The following is an 18,629-nucleotide window of genomic DNA, read 5'->3' as shown; positions in this document are numbered from 1 at the left end:
GAGTCAGAGCGAAGATTTAAAAAGCGGGAGCTGTGAGTCAGAGCGAAGATTTAGAAAGAGTGAGTGCTCAGAGTCAGAGCGGAGATTGAAAAACAGCGGGCGCTGAGAGTCAGAGCGGTGATTTTAAAAGAGTGGAGATTTAAAAAGAGCGGGAGTTGTGAGTCAGAGTGGAGATTTAAAAAGAGCAGGCGCTGAGAGTCAGACTGGAGATTTAAAAAGAGCAGGCGCTGAGAGAGCGGAGATTTAAAAAGAGCGGGAGCTGCTAGTCAGAGCGGAAATTTAAAAAGATCGGAGTTGTGAGTCAGAGCGGAGATTTAAAAAGCGCGGGAGCTGCGAGTCGGAGCGAAGATTTAAAAAGAGCGGGCACTGAGAGTCAGAGTGGAAATTTAAAAGAGCGGAGATTTAAAAAGAGCATGAGCTGCGAGTCAGAGCGGAGATTTAAAAAGAGCAGGCGCTGAGAGAGCGGAGATTTAAAAAGAGCGGGAGCTGCTAGTCAGTGCGGAGATTTAAAAAGAGTGGGAGCTGCGAGTCAGAGCGATGATTTAAAAAGCGGGAGCTGATTTAAAAAGCGGGAGCTGCGAGTCAGAGCGAAGATTTAGAAAGAGTGAGTGCTCAGAGTCACAGCGGAGACTTAAAAAGAGCGGACGCTGTGAGTCAGAGCGGAGATTTAAAAAGAGTGAGTGCTCAGAGTCAGAGCGGAGATTGAAAAACGGCGGGCGCTGAGAGTCAGAGCGGAGATTTAAAAAGAGCAGGCGCTGAGAGTCAGACCGGAGATTTAAAAAGAGCAGGCGCTGAGAGTCAGAGCGGAGATTTAAAAAGAACAGGCGCTGAGAGTCAGAGTGGAAATTTAAAAAGAGCGGTGTTGTGAGGCAGATCGGAGATTTAAAAAGAGCAGGCACTGAGAGTCAGAGCGGAGATTTAAAAAGAGCGTGAGCTGTGACTCAGCGTAGATTTAAAAAGAGCGGGCGCTCAGAGTCAGAGCAGAGATTTAAAAAGAGGGAGAGCTGCGAGTCAGAGCGGAGATTTAAAAAGAGCGGGAGCTGCGAGTCAGAGTGGAAACTTAAAAAGAGCGGAGTTGTGAGTCAGAGCGGAGATTTAAAAAGAGTGAGTGCTCAGAGTCAGAGCGGAGATTTAAAAAGAGGGAGAGCTGCGAGTCAGAGCGGAGATTTAAAAAGAGCGGGAGCTGCGAGTCAGAGTGGAGATTTAAAAAGAGCGGGCGCTGAGAGTCACAGCGGAGATTTAAAAAAAGTGGGCACTGAGAGTCAGAGCGGAGTTTTAAAAAGAGCAGAAGCTGCGAGTCAGAGCGGAGATTTAAAAAGAGGGAGAGCTGCGAGTCAGAGCGGAGATTTAAAAAGAGCCGGGACTGAGAGTCAGAGAGGAAATTTAAAAAGAGCAGAGTTGTGAGGCAGATCGGAGATTTAAAAAGAGCAGGCGCTGAGAGTCAGAGCGGAGATTTAAAAAGAGCGGGAGCTGCGAGTCAGAGCAGAGATTTAAAAAGAGCAGGCGCTGCGAGTCAGAGCGGAGATTTAAAAAGAGCGGGAGCTGCGAATCAGAGCGTAAATTTAAAAAGAGCGGAGTTGTGAGTCTGAGCGGAGATTTTAAAAGAGTGGGAGCTGCGAGTCAGAGGGGAGATTTAAAAGGAGCAGGCGCTGAGTCAGAGCGGAGATTTAAACAGAGCAGAAGCTGCGGGTCAGAGCGGAGATTTAAGAAGAGCGGGAGCTGCGAGTCAGAGCGGAGTTTTAAAAAGAGCGTGCGCTGAGAGTCAGAGCGGAGATTTGAAAAGAGCGGGCACTGAGTCAGAGCGGAAATTTAAAAAGCGGAGTTGTGAGTCAGAGCGGAGATTTATAAAGAGCGGGACCTGCGAGTCAGAGTGGAGATTTAAAAAGAGCAGAAGCTGCGGGTCAGAGCGGAGATTTAAAAAGAGCGGGAGCTGCGAGTCAGAGCGGAGATTTAAAAAGAGCAGAAGCTGCGGGTCAGAGCGGAGATTTAAAAAGAGCGGGAGCTGCGAGTCAGAGCGGAGTTTTAAAAAGAGCGTGCGCTGAGAGTCAGAGCGGAGATTTAAAAAGAGCGGGCGCTGAGTCAGAGCGGAAATTTAAAAAGCGGAGTTGTGAGTCAGAGCGGAGATTTATAAAGAGCGGGAGCTGCGAGTCAGAACGGAGATTTATAAAGAGCGGGAGCTGCGAGTCAGAGCGGAGGTTTAAAAAGAATGAGTGCTCAGAGTCAGAGCGGAGATTTAAAAAGACCAGGCGCTGAGAGTCAGAGCGGAGATTTAAAAAGAGCGGGCACTGATAGAGCGGAGATTTAAAAAGAGCAGGAGCTGTGAGTCAGAGCGGAGAATTAAAAAGCGCGGGCGCTGAGAGTCCGAGCGGAGATTTAAAAAGAGCCGAGTTGTGAGTCAGGGCGGAGATTTAAAAAGAGCGTGAGCTGCGGGTCCGAGCAGAGATTTAAGAAGAGCGGGCGCTGAGAGTCAGAGCGGAGATTTAAAAAGAGCAGGCGCTGAGAGTCGGAGTGGAGATTTAAAAAGAGCGGGCACTGAGAGTCCGAGTGGAAATTTAAAAGAGCGGAGGATTAAAAAGAGCGGGAGCTGCGAGTCAGAGCGGAAATTTAAAAAGAGCGGAGTTGTGAGTCAGAGCGGAGATTTAAAAAGAGCGGGAGCTGCGAGTCAGAGTGGAGATTTAAAAAGAGCGGGGGCTGCTAGTCAGAGCGGAGATTTTAAAAAAGCGGGAGCTACAAGTCAGAGCGGAGATTTAAAAAGAGCTGGCACTGAGAGTCAGAGTAGAAATTTAAAAAGAGCGGATGCTGTGAGTCAGAGCGGAGATTTAAAAAGAGCGGGAGCTACGAGTCAGAGCGGAGATTTAAAAAGAGTGGGCGCTGAGAGTCAGAGCGGAGATTTGAAAAGAGCGCGTGCTGCGAGTCAGAGCGGAGATTCAAAAAGAGTGAGTGCTCATAGTCAGAGCGGAGATTTAAAAAGAGCGGAGTTGTGAGTCAGAGCGGAGATTTAAAAAGGGCGGGAGCTGCGAGTCAGAATGGAGATTTAAAAAAAGCGGGAGCTGCGAGTCAGAGCGAAGATTTAAAAAGAGTGAGTGCTCCGTGTCAGAGCGGAGACTTAAAAAGAGCGGATGCTGTGAGTCAGAGCGGAGATTTAAAAAGAGCGGGAGCTACGAGTCAGAGCGGAGATTTAAAAATAGCGTGAGCTGCGAGTGAGAGCGGAGATTTCAAAAAAGTGACTGCCCAAGGTTAGAGCGGAGATTTAATAAGAGCGGGAGCTGCGAGTCAGAGCGGAGATTTAAAAAGAGCGGGAGCTGCGAGTCAGAGCGGAGATTTAAAAAGAGCGGGAGCGGCGAGTCAGAGCGGAGATTTAAAAAGAGTGGGCGCTGAGAGTCAGAGCGGAGATTTGAAAATAGTGGGCACTGAGAGTCAGCGTGGAAATTTAAAAAGAGCGGAGTTGTGAGTCAGAGCGGAAATTTAAAAAGAGCGGGCGCTGAGAGTCAGAGGGGAGATTTAAAATGAGCTGGCACTGAGAGTCAGAGTAGAAATTTAAAAAGAGCGGGAGCTGCGAGTCAGAGCGAAGATTTAAAAAGAGTGTGTGCTCAGAGTCAGAGCGGAGATTTAATAAGAGAGGGAGTTGTGAGTCAGAGTGGAGATTTAAAAAGAGCAGGCGCTGAGAGCCAGACAGGTGATTTAAAAAGAGCGGGCGCTGAGTCAGAGCGGAGATTTAAAAAGAGCGGGAGCTGCGAGTCCGAGCGGAGGTGTCAAAAGAGCAGGCACTGAGAGTCAGAGAGGAAATTTTAAAAGAGCAGAGTTGTGACGCAGATCGGAGATTTAAAAAGAGCAGGCGCTGAGAGTCAGAGCGGAGATTAAAAAAGAGCGGGAGCTGCGAGTCAGAGCAGAAATTTAAAAAGAGCGGAGTTGTGAGTCAGAGTGGAGATTTAAAAAGATTGAGTGCTCAGAGTCAGAGCAGAGATTTAAAAAGAGCGGGAGCTGCGTGTCAGAGCGGAGATTTAAAAAGAGCAGAAGCTGCGAGTCAGAGCGGAGATTTAAAAAGAGCGGGAGCTGCCAGTCAGAGCGGAGATTTAAAAAGAGGGAGAGCTGCGAGTCAGAGCGGAGATTTAAAAAGAGCGTGAGCTGTGAGTCAGAGCGAAGATTTAAAAAGAGCGGGAGCTGCGAGTCAGAGTGAAGATTTAAAAAGAGTGAGTGCTCAGAGTCAGAGCGGAGACTTAAAAAGAGCGGGAGCTGCGAGTCAGAGCGGAGATGTAAAAAGAGCGGGCGCTGAGTCAGTGCGGAGATTTAAAAAGAGCGGGCACTGACAGTCAGAGTGGAAATTTAAAAACAGCGGGAGCTGCGAGTCAGAGAGCAAATTTAAAAAGAGCGGAGTTGTGAGTCAGAGCGGTGATTTAAAAAGAGCGGGAGCTGCGAGTCAGAGTGGAAATTTAAAAAGGGCGGGCGCTGTGTCAGAGCAGAGATTGAAAAAGAGCGGGAGCTGCGAGTCAGAGCGGAGATGTAAAAAGAGCGGGCGCTGAGTCAGTGCGGAGATTTAAAAAGAGCGGGCACTGACAGTCAGAGTGGAAATTTAAAAACAGCGGAGTTGTGAGTCAGAACGGAGATTTCACGAGCGGGAGCTGCGAGTCAGAGCGGAGATTTAAAAAGAGCGGGCGCTGCGAGTCAGAGCGGAGATATTAAAAAGCGGGAGCTGCGAGTCGGAGCGGAGATTTAAAAAGAGCGGGATCTGCGAGTCAGAGCGGTGATTTAAAAAGAGCGGGCGCTGAGAGTCAGAGCAGTGATTTAAAAAGAGCGGGCGCTGAGAGTCGGAGCGGAGATTTAAAAAGAGCGGGCACTGAGAGTCAGTGGAAATTTAAAAACAGCAGAGAGATTTAAAAAGATCGTGAGCTGCGAGTCAGAGCGGAGATTTAAAAAGAGCGGAAGCTGCGAGTCAGAGCGGAGATTTAAAAAGAGCGGGAGCTGCGAGTCAGAGCGGAGATTTAAAAAGAGCGGGCGCTGAGAGTCAGTGCGGAGATTTTAAAAAGAGCGGGAGCTGCGAGTCAGAGCGGTGATTTAAAAAGAGCGGGAGCTGCAAGTCAGAGCCGAGATTTAAAAAGAGTGAGTGCTCAGAGTCAGAGCGGAGATTTAAAAAGAGCAGGCGCTGAGAGTCAGAGCGGAGATTTAAAAAGAGCGGGAGCTGCGAGTCAGAGCGGAAATTTAAAAAGAGCGGAGTTGTGAGTCAGAGCGGAGATTTAAAAAGAGCGAGCGCTGAGAGTCAGAGCGGAGATTTAAAAAGCACAGAGTTGTGAGTCAGAGCGGAGATTTAAAAAGAGCGGGAGCTGCGAGTCAAAGCGGAGATTTAAAAAGAGCGGGATCTGCGAGTCAGAGCGGAGATTTAAAAAGAGTGAGTGCTCAGAGTCAGAGCGGATATTTAAAAAGAGCAGGCGCTGAGAGTCAGTGCGGAGATTTAAAAAGAGCGGGCACTGATAGTCAGAGTGGAAATTTAAAAACAGCGGAGTTGTGAGTCAGAGCGGACATTTCACAAGAGCGGGAGCTGCGAGTCAGAGCGGAGATTTAAAAAGAGCGGGCGCTGCGAGTCAGAGCGGAGATTTTAAAAGAGCGGGATCTGCGAGTCAGAGCGGTGATTTAAAAAGAGCGGGCGCTGAGAGTCAGAGCGGTGATTTAAAAAGAGCAGGCGCTGAGAGTCGGAGCGGAGATTTAAAAAGAGCGGGCACTGAGAGTCAGTGGAAATTTAAAAACAGCAGGGAGATTTAAAAATAGCGTGAGCTGCGAGTCAGAGCGGAGATTTCAAAAGAGCGGTAGCTGCGAGTCAGAGCGGAGATTTAAAAAGAGCGGGAGCTGCGAGTCAGAGCGGAGATTTAAAAAGAGCGGGCGCTGAGAGTCAGAGCGGAGATTTTAAAAAGAGCGGAGTTGTGAGTCAGAGCGAAGATTTAAAAAGAGCGGGAGCTGCGAGTCAGAGCGGAGATTTAAAAAGAGCGGGAGCTGCGAGTCAGAGCGGAGATTTAAAAAGAGCGGGCGCTGAGAGTCAGAGCGGAGATTTTAAAAAGAGCGGAGTTGTGAGTCAGAGCGAAGATTTAAAAAGAGCGGGAGCTGCGAGTCAGAGCGGAGATTTAAAAAGAGCGGGAGCTGCAAGTCAGAGCGGAGATTTAAAAAGAGTGAGTGCTCAGAGTCAGAGCGGAGATTTAAAAAGAGCGGGAGCTGCGAGTCAGAGCGGAAATTTAAAAAGAGCGGAGTTGTGAGTCAGAGCGGAGATTTAAAAAGAGCGAGCGCTGAGAGTCAGAGCGGAGATTTTAAAAAAGCGGATGCTGAGAGTCAGCGGAGATTTAAAAAGAGCGGTCACTGATAGTCAGAGTGGAAATTTAAAAAGGGCGGGCGCTGTGTCAGAGCAGAGATTGAAAAAGAGCGGGAGCTGCGAGTCAGAGCAGAGATGTAAAAAGAGCGGGCGCTGAGTCAGTGCGGAGATTTAAAAAGAGCGGGAGCTGCGAGTCAGAGCGGAGATTTAAAAAGAGCGGGAGCTCCGAGTCAGAGCGGAGATTTTAAAACAACAGAAGATGCGAGTCAGAGCGGACATTTAAAAAGAGCGGCGCTCAGTCAGTGCGGAAATTTAGGAAGAGCGGAGTTGTGAGTCAGAGCGGAGATTTAATAAGAAAGGGAGCTGCGAGTTAGAGCGGAGATATAAAAAGAGCGGGAGCTGCGAGTCAGAGCGGAGATTTAAAAAGAGTGAGTGCTCAGAGTCAGAGTGAAAATTTAAAAACAGCGGAGTTGTGAGTCAGAGCGGAGATTTCACAAGAGCGGGAGCTGCGAGTCAGAGCGGAGATTTAAAAAGAGCGGGAGCTGCGAGTCGGAGCGGAGATTTAAAAAGAGCGGAGATTTAAAAAGAGCGGGTGCTGCGAGTCAGAGCGGAGATTTAAAAAGAGCGGGCGCTGAGAGTCAGAGCGGAGATTTAAAAAGAGCGGGCACTGAGAGTCAGCGTGGAACTTTAAAAAGAGCGGAGTTGTGAGTCAGAGCGGAGATTTAAAAAGAGCGGGAGCTGCGAGTCAGAGCGGAAATTTAAAAAGAGCGGAGTTGTGAGTCAGAGCGGAGATTTAAAAAGAGCGGGAGCTGCGAGTCAGAGCGGAGATTTAAAAAGAGCAGGCGTTGAGAGTCAGCGTGGAAATTTAAAAAGAGCGGAGTTATGAGTCGGAGCGGAGATTTAAAAAGAGCGGGATCTGCGAGTCAGAGAGGAGATTTAAAAAGAGCGGGCGTTGACAGTCAGAGCGGAGGTTTAAAAAGAGCGGGAGCTGCGAGTCTGAGCGGCGATTTTAAAAGACCGGAGTTGTGAGTCAGAGCGGAGATTTTAAAATAGCGGGAGCTGAGAGTCAGAGCGGAGATTTAAAAACGGCGGGCACTGAGAGTCAGAGTGGAAATTTAAAAAGAGCGGGAGCTGTAGTCAGAGCGGAGATTTAAAAAGAGCGGGAGCTGCGAGTCAGAGCTGAGATTTAAAAAGAGCGGGCGCTGAGAGTGGGAGCGGAGATTTAAAAAGCGCAGGAGCTGTGAGTCAGAGCGGAGATTGAAAAAGAGCGGGAGCTGCGATTCAGAGCGGAGATTTAAAAAGAGCGGGAGCTGCGAGTCAGAGCGTAGATTTAAAAAGAGCGGGCACTGAGAGACAGAGCGGAGATTTAAAAAGAGTGAGTACTCAGAGTCGGAGTGGAAATTTAAAAAGAGCGGAGTTGTGAGTCAGAGCGGAGATTTATAAAGAGTGGGAGCTGCGAGTAAGAGCGGAGATTTAAAAAGAGCAGGCGCTGAGAGTCAGAGCGGAGATTTAAAAAGTGCGGGAGCTGTGAGTCAGAGTGGAGATTTAAAAAGAGCGGAAGCTGCGAGTAAGAGCGGAGATTTAAAAAGAGCGGGAGCTGCGAGTCAGAGCGTAGATTTAAAAAGAGCGGGAGCTGTGAGTCAGAGCGGAGATTTAAAAAGAGCGGGCGCTGTGAGTCAGAGCGGAGTTTTAAAAAGAGCGGGCGCTGACAGTCAGAGCGGAGGTTTAAAAAGTGCGGGAGCTGCGAGTCAGAGCGGAGATTTCAAAAGCGTGAGTGCTCAGAGTCAGAGCGGAGATTTGAAAAGCGCAGTGGCTGAGAGAGCGGAGATTTAAAAACAGCGTGAGCTGTGAGTCAGAGTGGAGATTTAAAAAGAGCGGGAGCTGCGAGTCAGAGCGGAGTTTTAAAAAGAGCGGGCGCTGACAGTCAGAGCGGAGGTTTAAAAAGTGCGGGAGCTGCGAGTCAGAGCGGAGATTTCAAAAGCGTGAGTGCTCAGAGTCAGAGCGGAGATTTGAAAAGCGCAGTGGCTGAGAGAGCGGAGATTTAAAAACAGCGTGAGCTGTGAGTCAGAGTGGAGATTTAAAAAGAGCGGGAGCTGCGAGTCAGAGCGGAGATTTAAAAAGAGGGAGTGCTCAGAGACAGAGCGGAGATTTAAAAAGCGGGTGCTGAGAGTCAGAGCGGAGATTTAAAAAGAGCGGGAGCTGCGAGTCAGAGCGGAGATTTAAAAAGAGCTGGCACTGAGAGTCAGAGTGGAAATTTAAAAAGAGCGGAGTTGTGAGTCAGAGCGGAGGTTTAAAAAGAGCGGGAGCTGCGAGTCAGAGCGGAGATTTAAAAAGAGCGGGCGCTGAGTCAGAGCGGAAATTTAAAAAGAGCGGGAGCTGCGAGTCAGAGCGGAGATTTAAAAAGAGTGAGTGCTCAGAGTCAGAGTGGAAATTTAAAAACAGCAGAGTTGTGAGTCAGAGCGGAGATTTATAAAGAGCGGGAGCGGCGAGTCAGAGCGGAGATTTAAAAAGAGCCGGCGCTGAGAGACAGAGCGGAGATTTAAAAAGAGCGGGCGCTGAGAGTCGGAACGGAGATTTAAAAAGCGGGCACTGAGAGTCAGAGCGGAGATTTAAAAAGAGCGGGCGCTGTGAGTCAGAGTGGAGATTTAAAAAGAGGAGGCGCTGAGAGTCAGAGCAGAGATTTAAAAAGAGCGGGACTTGCGAGTCAGAGCGGAGATTTAAAAAGAGCGGAAGCTGCGAGTAAGACCGGAGATTTAAAAAGAGCGGGAACTGTGAGTCAGAGCGGAGATTTATAAAGAGCGGGAGCTGCGAGTCAGAGCGTTGATTTAAAAAGAGCGGGCACTGAGAGACAGTGCGGAGATTTAAAAAGAGTGAGTACTCAGAGTCGGAGTGGAAATTTAAAAAGAGCGGAGTTGTGAGCCAGAGCGGAGATTTATAAAGAGCGGGAGCTGCGAGTCAGAGTGGAGATTTAAAAAGAGTAAGTGCTCAGAGTCAGAGCGGAGATTTAAAAAGAGCAGGCGCTGAGAGTCAGAGCGGAGATTTAAAAAGTGCGGGAGCTGCGAGTCAGAGTGGAGATTTAAAAAGAGTAAGTGCTCAGAGTCAGAGCGGAGATTTAAAAAGAGCAGGCGCTGAGAGTCAGAGCGGAGATTTAAAAAGTGCGGGAGCTGTGAGTCAGAGTGGAGATTTAAAAAGAGCGGAAGCTGCGAGTAAGAGCGCAGATTTAAAAAGAGCGGGAGCTGCGAGTCAGAGCGTAGAATTAAAAAGAGTGGGCACTGAGAGTCAGAGCGGAGATTTAAAAAGAGCGGGCGCTGTGAGTCAGAGCGGAGTTTTAAAAAGAGCGGGCGCTGACAGTCAGAGCGGAGGTTTAAAAAGAGCGGGAGCTGCGAGTCAGAGCGGAGATTTAAAAAGAGTAGAGTTATGAGTCACAGCGGAGATTTAAAAAGAGCGGGAGCTGCGAGTCAGAGCGGAGATTTCAAAAGCGTGAGTGCTCAGAGTCAGAGCGGAGATTTGACAAGTGCAGGGGCTGAGAGTCAGAGCGGAGATTTAAAAAGAGCATGAGCTGCGAGTCAGAGTGGAGATTTAAAAAGAGCGGGAGCTGCGAGTCAGAGCGGAGATTTAAAAAGAGGGAGTGCTCAGAGACAGAGTGGAGATTTAAAAAGCGCAGGAGCTGAGAGTCAGAGCGGAGACTTAAAAAGAGCGTGAGCTGCGAGTCAAAGCGGAGATTTAAAAAGAGCAGGAGCTGTGAGTCAAGAGCGGAGATTTAAAAAGAGGAGGCGCTGAGAGTCAGAGCAGAGATTTAAAAAGAGCGGGACTTGCGAGTCAGAGCGGAGATTTAAAAAGAGCGGAAGCTGCGAGTAAGACCGGAGATTTAAAAAGAGCGGGAACTGTGAGTCAGAGCGGAGATTTATAAAGAGCGGGAGCTGCGAGTCAGAGCGTTGATTTAAAAAGAGCGGGCACTGAGAGACAGTGCGGAGATTTAAAAAGAGTGAGTACTCAGAGTCGGAGTGGAAATTTAAAAAGAGCGGAGTTGTGAGCCAGAGCGGAGATTTATAAAGAGCGGGAGCTGCGAGTCAGAGTGGAGATTTAAAAAGAGTAAGTGCTCAGAGTCAGAGCGGAGATTTAAAAAGAGCAGGCGCTGAGAGTCAGAGCGGAGATTTAAAAAGTGCGGGAGCTGCGAGTCAGAGTGGAGATTTAAAAAGAGTAAGTGCTCAGAGTCAGAGCGGAGATTTAAAAAGAGCAGGCGCTGAGAGTCAGAGCGGAGATTTAAAAAGTGCGGGAGCTGTGAGTCAGAGTGGAGATTTAAAAAGAGCGGAAGCTGCGAGTATGAGCGCAGATTTAAAAAGAGCGGGAGCTGCGAGTCAGAGCGTAGATTTAAAAAGAGTGGGCACTGAGAGTCAGAGCGGAGATTTAAAAAGAGCGGGCGCTGTGAGTCAGAGCGGAGTTTTAAAAAGAGCGGGCGCTGACAGTCAGAGCGGAGGTTTAAAAAGAGCGGGAGCTGCGAGTCAGAGCGGAGATTTAAAAAGAGTAGAGTTATGAGTCACAGCGGAGATTTAAAAAGAGCGGGAGCTGCGAGTCAGAGCGGAGATTTCAAAAGCGTGAGTGCTCAGAGTCAGAGCGGAGATTTGACAAGTGCAGGGGCTGAGAGTCAGAGCGGAGATTTAAAAAGAGCATGAGCTGCGAGTCAGAGTGGAGATTTAAAAAGAGCGGGAGCTGCGAGTCAGAGCGGAGATTTAAAAAGAGGGAGTGCTCAGAGACAGAGTGGAGATTTAAAAAGCGCAGGAGCTGAGAGTCAGAGCGGAGACTTAAAAAGAGCGTGAGCTGCGAGTCAAAGCGGAGATTTAAAAAGAGCAGGAGCTGTGAGTCAAGAGCGGAGATTTAAAAAGAGCGAGTGCTCAGATTCAGAGCGGAGATTTAAAAAGCGTGTGCTGAGAGTCAGAGCGGAGATTTAAATAGAGCGGGAGCTGCGAGTCAGAGCGGAGATTTAAAAAGAGCTGGCACTGAGAGTCAGAGTGGAAATTTAAAAAGAGCGGAGTTGTGAGTCAGAGCGGAGATTTAAAAAGAGCGGGAGCTGCGAGTCAGAGCGGAGATTTAAAAAGAGCGGGCGGTGAGTCAGACCGGAAATTTAAAAAGAGCGGGAGCTGTGAGTCAGAGCGGAGATTTAAAAAGAGTGAGTGCTCAGAGTCAGAGTGGAAATTTAAAAACAGCAGAGTTGTGAGTCAGAGCGGAGATTTATAAAGAGCGGGAGCTGCGAGTCAGAGCGGAGATTTAAAAAGAGCCGGCGCTGAGAGTCAGAGCGGAGATTTAAAAAGAGCGGGCGCTGAGAGTCGGAGCGGAGATTTAAAAAGAGCGGGCACTGAGAGTCAGAGCGGAGATTTAAAAAGAGCGGGCGCTGTGAGTCAGAGTGGAGATTTAAAAAGAGTAAGTGCGCAGAGTCCGAGTGGAGATTGAAAAAGAGCAGGCGCTGAGAGTCAGAGCAGAGATTTAAAAAGAGCGGGACTTGCGAGTCAGAGCGGAGATTTAAAATGAGCGGAAGCTGCGAGTAAGACCGGAGATTTATAAAGAGCGGGCGCTGTGAGTCAGAGTAGAGATTTAAAAAGAGTAAGTGCGCAGAGTCCGAGTGGAGATTTAAAAAGAGCAGGCGCTGAGAGTCAGAGCAGAGATTTAAAAAGAGCGGGACTTGCGAGTCAGAGCGGAGATTTAAAATGAGCTGAAGCTGCGAGTAAGACCGGAGATTTATAAAGAGCGGGAGCTGCGAGTCAGAGTGGAGATTTAAAAAGAGCAGGCGCTGAGAGTCAGAGCGAAGATTTATAAAGTGCGGGAGCTGTGAGTCAGAGTGGAGATTTAAAAAGAGCGGAAGCTGCGAGTAAGAGCAGAGATTTAAAAAGAGCGGGAGCTGCGAGTCAGAGCGTAGATTTAAAAAGAGCGGGAGCTGTGAGTCAGAGCGTAGATTTAAAAAGAGCAGGAGCTGTGAGTCAGAGCGAAGATTTAAAAAGAGCGAGTGCTCAGATTCAGAACGGAGATTTTAAAAGCGGGTGCTAAGAGTCAGAGCGGAGATTTATAAAGAGCGGGAGCTGCAAGTCAGAGCGGAGATTTAAAAAGAGCGGTCGCTGAGTCAGAGCGGAGATTTAAAAAGAGCGGGCGCTGAGAGTCGGAGCGGAGATTTAAAAAGAGCGGGCACTGAGAGTCAGAGCGGAGATTTAAAAAGAGCGGGAGCTGTGAGTCAGAGCGGAGATTTAAAAAGAGCGGGCGCTGTGAGTCAGAGTGGAGATTTAGAAAGAGTAAGTGCTCAGAGTCCGAGTGGAGATTTAAAAAGAGCAGGCGCTGAGAGTCAGAGCGGAGATTTAAAAAGAGCGGGACTTGCGAGTCAGAGCGGAGATTTAAAAAGAGCGGAAGCTGCGAGTAAGACCGGAGATTTAAAAAGAGCGGGAGCTGTGAGTCAGAGCGGAGATTTAAAAAGTGCGGGAGTTGCGAGTCAGAGTGGAGATTTAAAAAGAGTAAGTGCTCAGAGTCAGAGCGGAGATTTAAAAAGAGCAGGCGCTGAGAGTCAGAGCGGAGATTTAAAAAGCACAGAGTTGTGAGTCAGAGCGGAGATTTAAAAAGAGCGGGAGCTGCGAGTCAAAGCGGAGATTTAAAAAGAGCGGGATCTGCGAGTCAGAGCGGAGATTTAAAAAGAGTGAGTGCTCAGAGTCAGAGCGGATATTTAAAAAGAGCAGGCGCTGAGAGTCAGTGCGGAGATTTAAAAAGAGCGGGCACTGATAGTCAGAGTGGAAATTTAAAAACAGCGGAGTTGTGAGTCAGAGCGGACATTTCACAAGAGCGGGAGCTGCGAGTCAGAGCGGAGATTTAAAAAGAGCGGGCGCTGCGAGTCAGAGCGGAGATTTTAAAAGAGCGGGATCTGCGAGTCAGAGCGGTGATTTAAAAAGAGCGGGCGCTGAGAGTCAGAGCGGTGATTTAAAAAGAGCAGGCGCTGAGAGTCGGAGCGGAGATTTAAAAAGAGCGGGCACTCAGAGTCAGTGGAAATTTAAAAACAGCAGGGAGATTTAAAAAGAGCGTGAGCTGCGAGTCAGAGCGGAGATTTCAAAAGAGCGGTAGCTGCGAGTCAGAGCGGAGATTTAAAAAGAGCGGGAGCTGCGAGTCAGAGCGGAGATTTAAAAAGAGCGGGCGCTGAGAGTCAGAGCGGAGATTTTAAAAAGAGCGGAGTTGTGAGTCAGAGCGAAGATTTAAAAAGAGCGGGAGCTGCGTGTCAGAGCGGAGATTTAAAAAGAGCGGGAGCTGCAAGTCAGAGCGGAGATTTAAAAAGAGTGAGTGCTCAGAGTCAGAGCGGAGATTTAAAAAGAGCGGGAGCTGCGAGTCAGAGCGGAAATTTAAAAAGAGCGGAGTTGTGAGTCAGAGCGGAGATTTAAAAAGAGCGAGCGCTGAGAGTCAGAGCGGAGATTTTTAAAAAGCGGATGCTGAGAGTCAGCGGAGATTTAAAAAGAGCGGTCACTGATAGTCAGAGTGGAAATTTAAAAAGGGCGGGCGCTGTGTCAGAGCAGAGATTGAAAAAGAGCGGGAGCTGCGAGTCAGAGCGGAGATGTAAAAAGAGCGGGCGCTGAGTCAGTGCGGAGATTTAAAAAGAGCGGGAGCTGCGAGTCAGAGCGGAGATTTAAAAAGAGCGGGAGCTGCGAGTCAGAGCGGAGATTTTAAAACAACAGAAGATGCGAGTCAGAGCGGACATTTAAAAAGAGCGGCGCTCAGTCAGAGTGAAAATTTAAAAACAGCGGAGTTGTGATTCAGAGCGGAGATTTCACAAGAGCGGGAGCTGCGAGTCAGAGCAGAGATTTAAAAAGAGCGGGAGCTGCGAGTCAGAGCGTAGATTTAAAAAGAGCGGGAGCTGTGAGTCAGAGCGGAGATTTAAAAAGAGCGGGCGCTGTTAGTCAGAGCGGAGATTTAAAAAGAGCGTGAGCTGCGAGTCAGAGCGGAGATTTAAAAAGAGCAGGAGCTGTGAGTCAGAGCGAAGATTTAAAAAGAGCGAGTGCTCAGATTCAGAACGGAGATTTTAAAAGCGGGTGCTGAGAGTCAGAGCGGAGATTTATAAAGAGCGGGAGCTGCAAGTCAGAGCGGAGATTTAAAAAGAGCGGTCGCTGAGTCAGAGCGGAGATTTAAAAAGAGCGGGCGCTGAGAGTCGGAGCGGAGATTTAAAAAGAGCGGGCACTGAGAGTCAGAGCGGAGATTTAAAAAGAGCGGGAGCTGTGAGTCAGAGCGGAGATTTAAAAAGAGCGGGCGCTGTGAGTCAGAGTGGAGATTTAGAAAGAGTAAGTGGTCAGAGTCCGAGTGGAGATTTAAAAAGAGCAGGCGCTGAGAGTCAGAGCGGAGATTTAAAAAGAGCGGGACTTGCGAGTCAGAGCGGAGATTTAAAAAGAGCGGAAGCTGCGAGTAAGACCGGAGATTTAAAAAGAGCGGGAGCTGTGAGTCAGAGCGGAGATTTAAAAAGTGCGGGAGTTGCGAGTCAGAGTGGAGATTTAAAAAGAGTAAGTGCTCAGAGTCAGATCGGAGATTTAAAAAGAGCAGGCGCTGAGAGTCAGAGCGGAGATTTAAAAAGTGCGGGAGCTGTGAGTCAGAGTGGAGATTTAAAAAGAGCGGAAGCTGCGAGTAAGAGCGGTGATTTAAAAAGAGCGGGAGCTGCGAGTCAGAGCGTAGATTTAAAAAGAGCGGGAGCTGTGAGTCAGAGCGGAGATTTAAAAAGAGCGGGCGCTGTGAGTCAGAGCGGAGTTTTAAAAAGAGCGGGCGCTGACAGTCAGAGCGGAGGTTTAAAAAGAGCGGGAGCTGCGAGTCAGAGCGGAGATTTAAAAAGAGTAGAGTTGTGAGTCAGAGCGGAGATTTAAAAAGAGCGGGCACTGATAGTCAGAGCGGAGATTTAAAAAGAGCAGGAGCTGTGAGTCAGAGCGGAGATTTAAAAAGAGCGGGCGCTGAGAGTGAGAGCGGAGATTTCAAAAAAGTGAGTGCCCAAGGTTAGAGCGGAGATTTAAAAAGAGCGGGAGCTGCGAGTCAGAGCGCAGATTTAAAAAGAGCGGGAGCTACGAGTCAGAGCGGAGATTTAAAAAGAGCGGGAGCTGCGAGTCAGAGCGGAGATTTAAAAAGTGCGGGCGCTGAGTCAGAGCGGAGATTTAAAAAGAGCGGGAGCTGAGAGTCAGAGCGGAGATTTAAAAAGAGCAGGCACTGATAGTCAGAGCAGAAATTTAAAAAGCGGAGTTGTGAGACACAGCGGAGGTTTAAAAAGAGCGGGAGCTGCGAGTCAGAGCGGAGATTTAAAAAGGCCAGGCGCTGAGAGTCAGAGCGGAGATTTAAAAAAAGCAGGAGCTGCGAGTCAGAGCGGAAATTTAAAAAGAGCAGAGTTGTGAGTTGTGGTAGTATGCATTAGGGGTCATGTGGGACTGTGAAGCCGTGATGTCATTGGTTGCCAGATTCTGGGTCCTGGTTGGCTGTTGACCTCTAGCTCCGCCATGAAGGCGGAGTATAAGAACCTGGAGTTCTCCCCCGCAGGACAGTCTGCTACTGAACTGCGGGGAACAAGTCAAGCTTAATAAAGCCTCATCGACTTCATCTCTATTCGTCTCTCGTGAGTCTTTGTGCGCTACAATTTATTAAGCGTGCTTAAAGGACTATGGAGCTCAGGATCATCCCGGAATGCCTGAGGATCAGCCCCCACGCAGTGAACTCAGCAGCAGTTTTCAAACACTGGCAGACTTGTCTCGAGGCCTACCTCAGAACGGCCCCCGGCCGGGTCACAGAAGACCAGAAACTACAGGTCCTGCACTCGAGGGTAAGCCCGGAAATTTTCCCTCTCATCGAAGACGCAGAGGATTTCCAGACGGCGTTCGCAGCACTAAAGAGCATCTATGTTCGCCCAGTGAACCAGATCTACGCTCGCTACCAACTCGCAACGAGACGGCAAAGTCCCGGAGAATCGATAGATGAATTCTACACCGCGCTACTAATTTTGGGACGGGCCTGCAGCTGCCCGCCGGTAAACGCGATGGAACACACGGACATGTTAATGCGTGATGCTTTTGTGGCTGGTATGAACTCTTCCCAATCCGCCAAAGACTTTTAGAAAAAGAGTTGCTAGGACTCTCAGAGGCACGGGCCCTTGCAGCCTCCCTGGATGTGGCCGCGCGAAACGCCCGCGCCTACGGCCCCGAGCGCGCGGCAGCCCCTTGGGCTCCGTGGACCCCCGTCGCGACAAACCCCCCCTCCCCCCCACACCACAGGCTTGCGCGGTTCAGACGCCAAGTCGTCCCGGGGGAGCCCGCTGCTATTTCTGCGGCCAGGCGGAACACCCCCGGCAGCGCTGCCCGGCCCGCGCAGCGATTTGTAAGAGCTGCGGGAAAAAGGGCCATTTCGCGGCTGTGTGCCGGTCCCGGGAGGTCGCCGCTGTCCCCGGAGAACAAGGAGTCCTGCGCGCTTCTAACGCTCCCCAACCCCCCAGCGCCCCATGTACGACCCGCAGGCGCAACCAGTTTGGGTCCCGGCCACCGCTGTCCAGCGCCCAATGTACGACCCGCTGGCGCAACCAGTTTGGGTCCCGGCCACCGCTGTCCCCGGAGAACAAGGTGACCTGCGCGTTTCTAACGCTCCCCAACCCCCCCAGCGCCCCATGTGCGACCCGCAGGCGCCGCCATTTTGGGTCCCGTCCACCACGAGGGGAGGAGGGGCGCCGCCATCTTGGGACCCCCCAGACCTGTGCGACGCATGGGGATGGCCATTTTGACCACCCCCGCAGCCATCTTGGACGGCAACAACGGACCCCAGTGTTGACGGCTCCACGGGGTTCGAGGAAGACGCTCAAGCACTACGATCACGTCTGGCCTCAATGACGCTGGACCAAGCACGGCCCCGGACGCTCCAGACGACGACAACAACGGTGCTGATAAACGGGCACGAGACACCATGCCTGGTCGACTCCGGGAGCACGGAAAGCTTCATCCATCCCGACACGGTAAGACGCTGTTTTTTGACCATCCGTCCCAGTGCGCAAAAGATTTCCCTAGCTGCAGGATCCCACTCCGTACAGATTCAAGGCTTCTGCATAGTGACCCTAACGGTGCAAGGGAGGGAGTTTAAAAACTACAGGCTCTACGTCCTTCCCCAACTCTGCGCGCCCACATTACTGGGATTAGACTTCCAGTGCAATCTGCAGAGCCTGACCTTCCAATTCGGCGGCCCAATACCCCCACTCACTATCTGCGGCCTCGCAACCCGCAAGGTTGAGCCCCCATCCTTGTTTGCAAACCTCACCCCGGATTGCAAACCCGTCGCCACTAGGAGCAGACGGTACAGCACCCAGGACCGGACATTCATTCGGTCCGAAGTCCAGCGGCTACTGAAGGAAGGCATAATCCAGCCCAGCAATAGTCCCTGGAGAGCACAGGTGGTAGTAGTAAAGACAGGGGAGAAGCAAAGGATGGTCATAGACTATAGCCAGACCATCAACAGGTACACACAACTAGATGCGTACCCTCTCCCCCGCATATCCGACATGGTCAATCGGATTGCCCAATATAAGGTCTTCTCCACCGTGAACCTCAAGTCCGCCTACCATCAGCTCCCTATCCGCCCAAGTGACCGCAAGTACACAGCCTTCGAGGCAGACGGGCGATTATACCACTTCCTAAGGGTCCCATTTGGCGTCACAAACGGGGTCTCGGTCTTCCAACGAGAGATGGACCGAATGGTTGATCAACACGGGTTGCAGGCCACGTTCCCGTACCTCGACAACGTAACCATCTGCGGCCACGATCAGCAGGACCACGACGCCAACCTCCAAAAATTCCTCCAGACCGCTAAAGCCTTGAACCTCACATACAACGAGGACAAGTGCGTTTTTAGCACAAACTGGCTAGCCATCTTGGGATATGTAGTGTGCAATGGGATAATAGGCCCCGACCCCGAACGCATGCGCCCCCTCATGGAATTTTCCCTCCCGCACTGCTCAAAAGCCCTAAAACGCTGCCTGGGGTTCTTTTCATATTACACCCAGTGGGTCCCCCAGTACGCAGACAAGGCCCGCCCCCTAATACAGACCACGACCTTCCCTCTGTCGACAGAGGCTTGCCAGGCCTTCAGCCGCATCAAAGCGGATATCGCAAAGGCCACGATGCGCGCCATCGACGAGTCCCTCCCCTTCCAGGTTGAGAGCGACGCCTCCGATGTAGCTCTAGCGGCCACCCTTAACCAAGCGGGCAGGCCCGTGGCCTTTTTCTCCCGAACCCTCTACGATTCAGAAATCCGCCACTCCTCAGTGGAAAAGAAAGCCCAAGCGATAGTGGAAGCTGTGCGACATTGGAGGCATTACCTG

This window comes from Scyliorhinus torazame, chromosome 12 (assembly GCF_047496885.1).
Source record: "Scyliorhinus torazame isolate Kashiwa2021f chromosome 12, sScyTor2.1, whole genome shotgun sequence".
NCBI lineage: Eukaryota > Metazoa > Chordata > Chondrichthyes > Carcharhiniformes > Scyliorhinidae > Scyliorhinus > Scyliorhinus torazame.
Note: the sequence above shows the minus strand (reverse complement) of the source record.